The 10,194-nt window shown below is 38.1% G+C and overlaps 1 long non-coding RNA gene across 1 annotated transcript; it reads right to left on the bottom strand.

Moving 5' to 3' along the window:
* Positions 1-245: 245 nt before the first annotated feature.
* On the bottom strand, positions 246-8,809 carry LOC130543544 (uncharacterized). The gene is made up of 2 exons (XR_008958972.1): positions 8,124-8,809; positions 246-474 (listed from the first exon to the last, which is right to left on the bottom strand). It is a non-coding gene; the product is annotated as an uncharacterized LOC130543544 (long non-coding RNA).
* Between the last annotated feature and the right edge of the window lie 1,385 nt (positions 8,810-10,194).

The raw sequence follows: 10,194 nt of genomic DNA, 5'->3' as shown, positions 1-10,194 counted from the left end.
ACTTTGAGTTCAATGATGCTTTTTCGTGTTTTAGAAGTTTGCTAACAAAGGCCTCATATTTCTATTTAAACACTCTAGAGTTGGGAAATACTGCTTAAAGCTTTTAGAGGTTAAATTACATTTAATTGTGTAGTCTATTACTTACCACATCTGTGTTGTAATTTATCTGGTTGCAGTTTTACATTTAGTTTCCCACCCGTAGAGTTCCATTTATTTCTCCAAATCATGAGCAGTTGGCCCAAGGGTCAGCTTTTTCTTTTTTTTTTTTTTTAAAGATTTTATTTATTTATTCGACAGAGAGAGACAGCCAGCGAGAGAAGGAACACAAGCAGGGGGAGTGGGAGAGGAAGAAGCAGGCTCATAGCGGAAGAGCCCGATGTGGGGCTCGATCCCATAATGCCAGGATCACGCCCTGAGCCCAAGGCAGACGCTTAACCGCTGTGCCACCCAGGCGCCCCAAGGGGTCAGCTTTTTCTGAGGATAGAAAGAGACAGAAACATGAAAGGATGTGATTGGTTCCTTTTCCTGATTTAAATGTGTATTCGCTCATTTGAGTAGTTTAAGTATTCAAGTTTAGAAAGCTTGAATAGTTGAGGTTCAGAAAGAAACCTTAAAAAAAAATAATAAATTCCAAAAAGAATTATCAGAAGCTATACAGCTACATGAAAGTATCCTTGTTTTCATGATTTATAGTTACCATAGTCTCATACTAGGTACAGTATTTATTAAATAGCAACCTTTTTTTATACAGTTCTAAGAAATGTATGAATTATTACAGATACATCTTGGTCCTTTGTGAGTTTATATGTTAATCCAAAACTCTGCCAACTTCCACTCAGTTCTAAGCAGTTTTTTTTTTAATCATTTGCTCAGGTTTTCTACATGTTTTTTACCAATGTGAAGGGCATGCTACTACACACACACAAAAGAACATGTGAAGCTGAGACAAGGTAAAATATTTCAATACCTATTACAGGGTAAAAGGAAATAGTAAGAACATGTTTCTATTTTGGCAGCTGGCAACAAAGATAAAAATTTTTGTGTTCCTACTAATTAAACTTGAAAGGATACAGATCTAATGCGATTAAAATAACATAAATACTAAGCGAGAATATTATGTATATGAAGTAAACTATAACCATTTTTTATTCATATAGATTCAGAGTACATACTGAACTCAGATTCCCCCCACACACAGTATCCATAATTCTCAGAATGATTAAAATTTATCATAGCACAGGTTTAAGAGCCTAAGAACTACCTAACCATTACCAAGCCTGATGTTGTAAATTGGCACATTTTTGTTTTGTTATGATAGTATGAAAAGACCATGAGGAGAATCTTATAAGCAAAGACATTTATTACTGAACTTACGTATTTCGGTAATTGCTCGTATAAGCAGAGACAATAAAAGTAAGTAATGAACAGAATGTGTATGTTTCTGTGCATGTTTAAATATAGTTGCTTAGGTGAAATTTAGATACTTAATGTTTTGGGAGGGGACTTTTTTTTTTAAGATTTTAAATATTTATTTGGCAGAGAGAGAGCACAAGCACGGGGAGCGGCAGAGCCCGACATGGGGCTCAATCCCAGGACCCTGGGATCATGACCTGAGTCAAAGGCAGACGCTTCACCAACTGAGCCACCCAGGCACCCCTTGGGAGGGAACTTTTTAAAAGTATAAATTAGGGCGCCTGGGTGGCTCAGCCGTTAAGCATCTGCCTTTGGCTCAGGTCATGATCCCAGGGTCCTGGGATCAAGCCCTGCATCGAGCCCTGCATCGGGCCCCCTGCTCAGCAGGAAGCCTGCTTCTCCCTCTCACACTCCCCTTGCTTGTGTTCCCTCTCTCACTGTCTCTCTCTGTCAAATAAATAAATAAAATCTTTAAAAAATAAAATAAAATAAAAAAATAAAAGTATAAACTAGATGATAAAAGAGTAAAAAGTACCAAAAACACCATATTTAATATCAAACCATATTAAACTCTTCATTTGAAAATTGCATTCCAAAAAAAATTTCAAAATGAAAAATAAATGTTGCATTTATAAATTTTAAATTCTTTGGATACGAGTCTCTGATCTGATTAAGTTAAGCTATCTTACATGTGTTTGTCTTACATAAATTTATTGTATTAGTCAAACAACAACCAGAGGATTGAAGAGTGATATAACAAAGGATGAAAGTGATATTTTTAAATGAGAAGAAAATATCTTGTGCATGATATGAAGAAACCTCAAATGAGGTTAATGTTTATAAAAATATAAAATATCAAAACCAACAAAATGTAGAAAAATTAAACCATCCAGTAACAATTGAAATAGTTCCTAAAGAACAACTGCCACTTGAGAGGGACAGATTTGTGAATGAAGTCTAAAAAATTTCAAGGGACAGATAATTCTGGCGTATCAAGTGTGCTACAAGGGCCATGATATAGAACGTCTTCCAGATCATAAAAATGACAACTTACTGAATTTATTGTGGGTTGTTGTAATCTCAAATAGTCATTTATAATAACAAAAAAAAAGGAAACTAAGAAACTCTTTTGACAATGGATTGGAAAAAATCTTAACTGGATTCCTAGCAGATACATTCAACTATAAAAAGGTGAATAGAAGACGTAGAGGTTATTCAACCTGTCTGTGCCTCAATTTCCTCATCTGTGGTGTGGCCAGGCCAAGAGGGTGAGGATATCTCATCTCTCAAGTCCATACAGAAAATTAATCCCATCTGTACTTTGGGCTGTAAAGTTAGGTTGCAACGGCCAATGAGAAAGTAGGTTTAAGACAGGAACCACTAAATCATGGAGCAGTCCTTTGATTGGGAGGCAAGGCTGGAAGGGATGGAATTTAGATGAAGGACGAAGTTAAGTCTTCCAAGGTACAAACAGTGTTTACTGGAACTGCTTAGGATTGACGTATTTGTGAATGAAACTTATTGTATTCACCACCTGGTCATACTGAGCCTATAGAAAAGATGCAACACCATTTACAATGAAGGGGGACAACAAACTTGAAAGTGTATAAAGAGACAAGTTCTCCCCTGCCTATCTTCCTATTCAGACCCCAGAAGGATAGGTGTATGGAGAGAAGGGTGGAGTCTAAGAAAGCAGCTCATACCTTCAGTACACACACACACACACACACACACACACACACACAGCCTCCTACCTAACCTGCCCTAGTGGAGAAGAGGACTGTTTTAATAACCGTAAATAGCCAAAACATTATGGAATTGGATTGAGATGAACTCAGTGGAAAGGCAGCTTTTCAATAAAGTAGAGTTGATAGCAGTAGTGAGACTTTAGAATATATATTTTAAATGAATTGAGACTTCTCACTAAACTAATCAAATATTTTATGTAATCCTCAAGACAATCTCATCAAAATAAAAACAAAAAATAAAAATAATTTTTTAAAAAATGAACAAAGAGAAAAAGAGACAAACAAAAAACAGACACAGGTATAGAGAACAAACTGGTGTTTACCAGAGGGGAGGGGGGATTGGGGGATGGGTGAACTAGGTGGAGGGGATTAAGAGTACATTTATTGATTTTCCTGTCCTTTGATTGTATCCTTATAGATACTCTGAATGAATTTGACTACTGTCCATTTAAATTGGGTTGACTATATTTAGACTAATTTATGTGATCAATTAAATCATTTTCTTCTTCTGATGAAAAAAAAAAGAGTACATTTATTATCATGAGCACTGAGTAATGCATAGAATTGCTGAATCATTATATTGTATACCTGAAACTAATATGACACTGTATGATAATTATGCTGTAATTAAAATTAAAAAATAAATAAAACAATCTGTTATCAACAGTCAATATTAGCTCCATTTTAAAGATTGGCAGAAAAAGACCCAGAGAAGTAAGTTCATACAGGCAGTAAAAAGCTAGCATCCAAACCTAATCCGCATGATCCCAAAGCCCATGCTTTTCCCATCATGCTCTTTAATATGTTGCAAAACAAATTATAAGATTTTTCTTCAGATGCCGTGTGAGAAGGAAGTACCTAATTATAGGATTTCTGTATAATGTTTAGGGTTCAGCTAAGATTGGAAACCATGTGACATTAATCTGTGGTGTTCTATGATTTTCTTTAGCTGCAGCCAGCAGTTTGAGTATAGGAATAAAGAAGGCAGATAAAATAACAGGATTTTGTGGTGTGGGCACTTAGGGAAAGGGGACAAAGAATTTAAGGATATTGGCTAGAGAATGGATGAAGTGATGGGAATCTGGGTCTAGCCTATCTGGAGAGAACAGTGAAATCAAGAGAGGGCTGAAATGTTGACAGAAGGCTGAGGGAATAAGGCAGAATAGCAGATATAATGACAATAGGGGGGCAAACCGTGGAAAGATGGGGCATTAGGGTAAGCGGGGAGAATGTTTAAGATTGCAGAGGTGGGGCAGTGGAGGAATTAATCTATGAGGCTGCACTGGAGTTGCAGGTCTCTGATCTCCCTTCCAGAAAAATATTGATGTTCAGCCACAAGGAATGAGGTTGACTGATGGCCTCCAGCTGTTAGCACCTGAAGGATCTGCCTCAGCTTTTGACGGTAGCCCATTCTTCTTGGATAGCTCCAGCCAGTGACTGAGCATGGCAGAGACATTGGGACCTGCCATTCTTTCCCATGGAGAACCCTTGTAATCATAAGCCTTTGTTTTCTAGCTCTCTGTTGGGTTGACTGAGACCAGGTCAGATCTGCACGTGGGTCTGGGTCTCCCCTTTCCAATCCTATTTCCCTCCCCTTTCATCTTTCACAGGTGCTACGCTCCAATAAACTTCTTGCACTCCTAACTCCAATTTATCGTCTGCTTCCCAGAGAACCCAACCGAAACAATCTGTAAGGATAAAGATATAAAGGAGTTAGGTTTGTTTGTTGTGAATAGTAAAGTCGGGGCTCTATAAAGCATGATGAAAATGTTTCTGAGGACAGGATACCAAGGATGGGTCATCAGGAAGGCAGCACATAGCAACATGGACTGAAAGCACACAATAGTATACATATATAAGCACCTTACATTTTGAACAGCAGGGGAAGGCAGAATTGAAAAAGCCACAGGGTTTAGTGGACTCGGAATACCACCTGGACACACAAACTCGGGAGAGAATGTTCTGAGTAGTTCTGCCTGGGCTGGTCCTGGCCACTGCTGTCCCAACTAGAAAAGTTTGCCACTATGCAAGGAACTTCTAGGAGCAAACTACAAATGTGTGAAATTTACTGTGTTCACTCAGATTGACAGGATTTTAGTTAATAAAGAGTAGTTAATCGGTTACAATTTCTCTACTCAAATAATTTTCAAACATTAACATGGTTTTCTTAGTAGCTTTCTTACTTCTGGGTAGTAGAAGAGAATTCAATTTGATAATGCTGTTAACTTTCGTCCAAAGAATTTTCCCCATATTGCTTACATAATGGCAAAAAATAGTGATCTCTGGAACTGTAAATACAGTTAATGGCACTGAAACAATTCCTAGAATGACCTGGGTTAATTTAAAGATTGGGCCTTTTTGCTAAAATTTCAATGGAGGTCTAGAATTTTAACAAGTATTACATTCAGAAAACCAAACACAAGTCTAGCCGCAACTTTCAGGTTTATGGGGAAACTGATTTCTTATCTTTTTTCCTGATTGCAAAAATAATGCATATTTTAAAAAACAGAAAGAAGACAGTATAAAAATAATCATTACTTATTCCTTCAGTAAATATTTGTAGGGCAGGAAAACTAGGGAGAGGTGTGAAAGATTGACTTCCTTCACCACAGCTTTTAAATTTTCTGTTGTGTAAACATATATACATATCAATAAGGCAAGGGTTGCTTGGGGTTTTTGTAACCCAAATTATCTCTAAGGAAAGGTGGAGTCACCCTGTACTCCAGTGCTTACAGTCTTTCATATTACGGGTTACACTCTTAAATATTTTGATCAACACTGATTGAGGAGGTCACTTAGCCTGACTTGAATTCAATCTGCAGAATTTGGAACCTGTATTTTTTTTTAAAGATTTTATTTATTTATTTGACAGAGATAGAGACAGCCAGCGAGAGAGGGAACACAAGCAGGGGGAGTGGGAGAGGAAGAAGCAGGCTCCCAGTGGAGGAGCCTGATGTGGGGCTCGATCCCAAAACACTGGGATCATGCCCTGAGCCGAAGGCAGCGGCTTAACGACTGAGCCACCCAGGTGCCCCTGGAAACTGTATTTTTAAAAAAAGATAAACTGACTTTTAAAAGATCACTTTTAGGACACCTGGGTGCTCAGTCGGTTAAGCGTCTGCCTTCTGCTCAGGTCAGAGTCCTGGGATCAAGTTCCTCATCGGGTTCCTTGCTTGGCAGGGAGCCTGCTTCTCCCTCTGCCTCTGCCTGCCACTCCTCCTGCTCTCTCTCATTCTCTCTTTCTGACAAATAAACAAATAAAATCTTAAAAAAAAAAAAATCACTTTTTTTTTGAGGGGAGGGGAATGGCAGAGGGAGAGGGAGTGAGAGAATCCTCAACAGGCTCCAAGCCAGTGCAGAGCCCAGTCAGGGCTCAAGCTCACACCCCTGAGATGATGACCTGAGCTGAAGACGAGAGTCCCACACGTAACCGACTGAGCCACCCAGGTGCCCGGAAGATCACTAAAAAATGTAGTGAAATAATTACTACATTGTAATGGTTGTAAAAATATGTTAAATATGGCAGTGGAAAAAAGCAACATATCTAAATTAGTATATTTAATAGATATAAGTAAACTAATACTGTTTCACTTGTATCTCAAAATTTTAACATATCAAATTGTCTCATTTTCAACACATTTTTGAAAATGCATCTGAAATACTTCCCCATTTTTGAAAATGGAGATCACCTTATATTTCAAACATATCTGGACTGAATTAAAATTAATGAATTAAAATTGGTCCTTTTTTTCTCTAGCCACAAACAAGGTATTTCTTAAGGATTTCCGGTATTTTGCAATGTTATGTTTGGGGAATCCATATTTAATATTTTTAACTATCTAAAACTGAATTTAGAAAGAATAACAGCTTATAGACTTTTCTTACAACCCAGTAAGACTTAAAAGTTTTTTTAAAACCTAGTAGAATAACTAATTTATACTTTCATTATTGTAATTGAGACTTCTGTTTTTTAATGAACCTTGAATCACCAATTACTGAACTGCAAAATGAAAGCACAGAAAAGCCGCCTGAATATCAAATACATTCATTATCATAAGTGTTCGGAGAGAATCTGAGATGAATTAACAACGAACAAAGCATCTACAATTAAATTCACACTCTTCAACATGTACTGGGAACGATGACAAAATAAATTACAAATACATATGTGTGTATATAAGGTATACACGAAATTATGATATTTTCCTAATTGGATTATTACACAAATTTTTACATTACTTGGTTCTTTTTTTTTTTTTTTTTTTTTTTAACAGATAATGTCCTAATGAAGTTCTGGAGGAAACCTAGCCTTAGAAAAGTTAGGCAAGTTATTTATACCATGAAAGATCACTGAAGGATAGTGGTCTTCAACTGAGACCGAAAGATAGAGATAGTGGTTAGCATTTATGTTCATAATCTTAAAAAAAATACATGATCTCAGCAGGAGGGACCTATAGGGCCACTAAGGAGAGGGCTGAGTTGGCGGCACTTGATCAGCGTTGGGGGAGAATAGAGTGAAAGGCATTATCCAGAGAATTCTGCACAGCAGTGCCTGAACGCTGCTCGCTTCTTTGCTCACCCTTGAACGTCAGTCTGTTCTGGCCCAGGCCCAAGAGCTAGGTTTCAGATCATGGCAGGCTTAGGAGAACAGTGCAGACTGGAACACCTAATCCCACCCTGGCTTGCCCTAAAATGGCCCCTGAATTCGTCCAGCTCCTGATCCTGCTGCCTCAGTCTGTTTCTAGAAACTCAATGCACAGAAGAGCAATGCCACTTTTGCTCCAGTTTTGAGTTTGGGTTTTACCACATAATTTTTTTAAAGGAATTTTCATCTTCCCACATGCCACCTTTTAGAACAGATTGCTTAAAATTTCGTAGAGGAAATGAGTCATAGTTAACCGATGAGAGTGTGTGTCTCCGTGTTTCCAGGGTCGAGATAATCATCACCCTCCAGGTACCTACCTGCCACGCAGGAAGCCGCTACCAGGCACTGGAGTTTTCCTGTTGCCTTTCCATCCAGGGGCTTATGATGAATATCCTTAAAATGCTTTGGTATGTGTGGGCTTTCTCCTGTTTACACAACGTCTATTGGAAGGTGAAGTTTGTAGGCTGCGAAGTGGCTCTCTGCTGGGGTGACAGCCTGCCTCCCACAGAAGGTGCCAGAAGAAGGGGACCTCAAGAGCCACTGTGAAGCTCATATGCCCTGATCGCTTTTCAGATACTGGCAAAGGGCCAGAGCCACAGTAGTGCTACAGTGAGTAGCTGGGTGATGTGGCAGATTGCCAGGTGACGGCCAGACTGTCATTTATAAAGAGATGGTTTTTATAGACTCCCAGTAACCCATACTGAACCCTGTGGTTTCTGGGAGAAAAAAGAACCAGATTATTCTCCTATTGGAAACAAACAAACAAAACAAACAAACGCTGGATTTAGGTTTGCAGGATCTATATTGGTCTTTCAAAATACTTCAGTATTTACTTCAGTAAATAGCCTTTGCATGATCGTATGTCTGTAACTCACACTCTCCCTGAGTCTGGGGATGCTCTCTGCCCCTCCACTTCCACCATGCCCAGGGGCTTTGTAATGTTGTCTGTAGCTGCCTCATTAACTCTCAGCCCTCTTGGGTTCTCCGAATCTGTTTTTTTTTAAGTATGATAAGGAGGATGTCATTTAATGTGAGAAGTGTCAGCACATTCAAAGAAAAAAATGAGTATCAATAAACTGAGAAAAAAATGATTAACATAAAATGTCATCTTAAAATTTTCTTATAGTTTAAGATTTGTATAAACAAAACTGATATTTATTAATGTGTCCTCTTAATGCATACAAGAGTAGATGATACTCTATATCCACGGTACTTTTCTCTTGTGCCTTAAAAAAACAATAAAAGATAAGGCTTTATGAAATACCGTTTATAAACACATTTTAATAAGGCTTATTATTCTTTCCTTTTAAAATTAAATTTTTATAAATCCTAAAATTTTAATCTACTTCAGCTAACTATTCATAAGTACTCAGGACCATGATGGGGTCATTTTAGGCAAAATGTTCAGTGTTAATGCATTCATGGATAGAAATTCAGATGCAGAAAATGCTTAAGACCTTTACTTCGCCTTATTAAAAAAACTCAGAAAAAGTAATACCAAGCCTGGAGATCTTAAATCTCTGACAATGTAAATATACTATAATTGGTTGCATTTTTTTGTTGTTGAACTTAAGAGTATATCTAGTTTTATAAAAGCTATAAGTATTTAGTAAAGAATATTCAGAAAAAAATAGAAAACAATTATAAATGAGAAACTGGGGTCTATATAATGATCCTGAAGAGCGATACTGAAACTACTCCCTGGGCCAACAGCGTTGTACAGTGAAACAGCTTGTTAGCTTTCCACAGTTAACAAGAGGGCGGCCAGGAAGTGCGAAACGAGAGGTGCCGGCACCACAGAGCCCAGCGGGCCTCGTGGACTCAGTTTCCTCATTTGTCAAACGGGATTCTTGCAGTACTCTCCCATAAAGCTGTTGTGAGGAGTAAGCACGGTCACGTTTGATAAAGTGTTTCACGAATTTTAGGTAAGCTAATCTTTTTAAGAAACACAAGGGGCAGTTAATTCAAAAGAGAAACTCTGTGCAAATAAAAGGTATGATCGAGTACTGAGCACTGCACCAAGAATTTTACCTGCACTGTTCCATTGAATTTCGCAACATGATAAAGAACAGTAGGAATGATTATTATCCCCATTTTAGGGATGAGGAAACTGAGGCACAGGGAGGTCCAAGGAGACATGGTTCACAAGTGGCAGAGCAGGAATTCAAAGCCAGTTCTGCCTGACTTGAGAGCCTCGGTACTTTCATATTTGCTGTTACAGGGAAAACTTTAACTTCATTAGTAATCAAAGATTTCACAACTGAACGGTATGAAAATGGAAATACAAAGGGATGATAAGCACCAATTCCATTTGTCTCTGTAAAGGGAGGGAAGGAAGGAGGGGAGTAGAATTGGGTAGGGGGTACATGAAGAATTCAGCCATAGATG

Source organism: Ursus arctos, unplaced genomic scaffold (genome assembly GCF_023065955.2).
Source record: "Ursus arctos isolate Adak ecotype North America unplaced genomic scaffold, UrsArc2.0 scaffold_13, whole genome shotgun sequence".
NCBI classification, from domain to species: domain Eukaryota; kingdom Metazoa; phylum Chordata; class Mammalia; order Carnivora; family Ursidae; genus Ursus; species Ursus arctos.
Note: the sequence above shows the minus strand (reverse complement) of the source record. Positions and strands in the feature narration are given on the sequence as shown.